This window comes from Silene latifolia, chromosome 6 (assembly GCF_048544455.1).
Source record: "Silene latifolia isolate original U9 population chromosome 6, ASM4854445v1, whole genome shotgun sequence".
In the NCBI taxonomy this organism is placed as follows: domain Eukaryota; kingdom Viridiplantae; phylum Streptophyta; class Magnoliopsida; order Caryophyllales; family Caryophyllaceae; genus Silene; species Silene latifolia.
The window spans coordinates 72,070,276-72,072,029 of NC_133531.1; positions in this window are offsets into that span (position 1 = coordinate 72,070,276).

Below are 1,754 nucleotides of genomic sequence, written 5' to 3' on the forward strand. Positions count from 1 at the left end.
AATTATCATGTTGTTTACATGTTACACTACATGTTACATTAATTATGACGTTTCGTGGCTGGGAGGACTCGAAGTTACTCCCCACTGAATTGTGGCTTTCGTGTTTGTATAAAATGTGATTGACAGGTTGAAGGCTTAGATGGGGTCACAGACGAGCTAGTGAGCATAAGGAACCTTGGACCTAGTTTTGGCTATTTTTATAGTAAACCTTTAGACTTTGGTTTTGTATATATATTTTGAAGGGACATATGTCTCCCTCTTCTATTTTGGTTTGTATTACTATATTTCCGCGTCTTTAGTTATGTATGTTATTTAGTTCGTTAGCATTGCAGGTTTTGGCACCCTCCTCTTGGGAATGTTGGAAATGTTTGTGGTTGGTTTAGGAAAGTTTTAAAAATTACAGGTTTTGTCTAGTTGAACCAATTACAAATATATCCTGTCAGTTTTTCTGTAGAATTTACGCGTTTAATTATCGCTATTTATAAGGGTGTCACAGTTGGTATCAGAGCTAGGTTGAATAAAACCTTTGGCAATCAAATCATCCAGCTGAGTCTTCAGCTCTTTCATTTCAGACGGTGCCAGCCTATAAGGAGCTTTAGCAATCTTTGAAAAATCCTTCACAAATCGCCGATAGTAACCCGCCAAGCCAAGAAAACTACGGATTTCAGAAACATTGGTCGGACTTTTCCAATCAACAACGGCTTCAATTTTGGCAGGATCTACCATAACACCCTCTTTTGAAATGACGTGCCCAAGGAAAGTCACTTTAGATAACCAGAATTCACATTTAGAGAATTTAGCATACCATTTTTCACGGCGCAAAATCTCTAAAATAACACGAAGGTGTTGGACATGTTTTTCTTCAGATTTAGAATAGATCAAGATGTCATCAATGAACACCACAACGCATTTGTCAAGGTGTTCTCTGAAAGTACGGTTCATCTGATCCATGAATACTGCTGGAGCATTGGTCAAACCGAATGGCATCACCGTAAACTCGAAATGACCATATCTCGTACTGAAGGCGGTTTTAAGAATATCAGCTTCTCGGACGGTGATTGTAACGCCCCGTAATTTCGGACCGTTAATATATTTCGAAAATAATTTAGTAATCAAATAAAATTTGATATTAATGTATTTAAGGTAAAAATAATTCAAAGAAATATAATTTTATTATATTTTGAGGTAAAGTATTTATTTTGATAGTTTCGAAATGTTTAAAAATAGTTTAAACCGTGTAAAAATCTTTTAGTTCGAAATAAGGGCATATCGGGGGGAAAATGACAATTCTTTTGAACATTGGGTAAACGAATTTGGAAATGGGTCGTATGAGTATTCAATTTTCTTGTAATCTCGTGTTTAAGAACTTTGGTCTTGTCGGAATTTGCATTTGACCAACGGTTCTAATTATTATAGAAACGAGCCAAAACCGACTCGTAAAATCCCGACTAAAAACCCGCTCTTTCCTTTCCTTTCTCCCTTTCCCGCGGACACCCCCCCCCCCCCTTCCCCTTTCTTTTTCTGATTTTTCTTTTCTTCATCTTTTTCAACCTACTAACTTTTCCCAAAAGATAAAAAAACACCATTTTATACAATTTCAAGCTAAATTTCGACATAACTTCCTCATTTCTTGTCGGATTTTCACATAATTTATATTTCCGGAATCCTCTCGTCGAGATCTACAACCTAGTATGTTTTAATTTCAGTTTTCTTGAAGTTGTTTTAAGATGATTTTGGCAAAATTTCGGTATTTA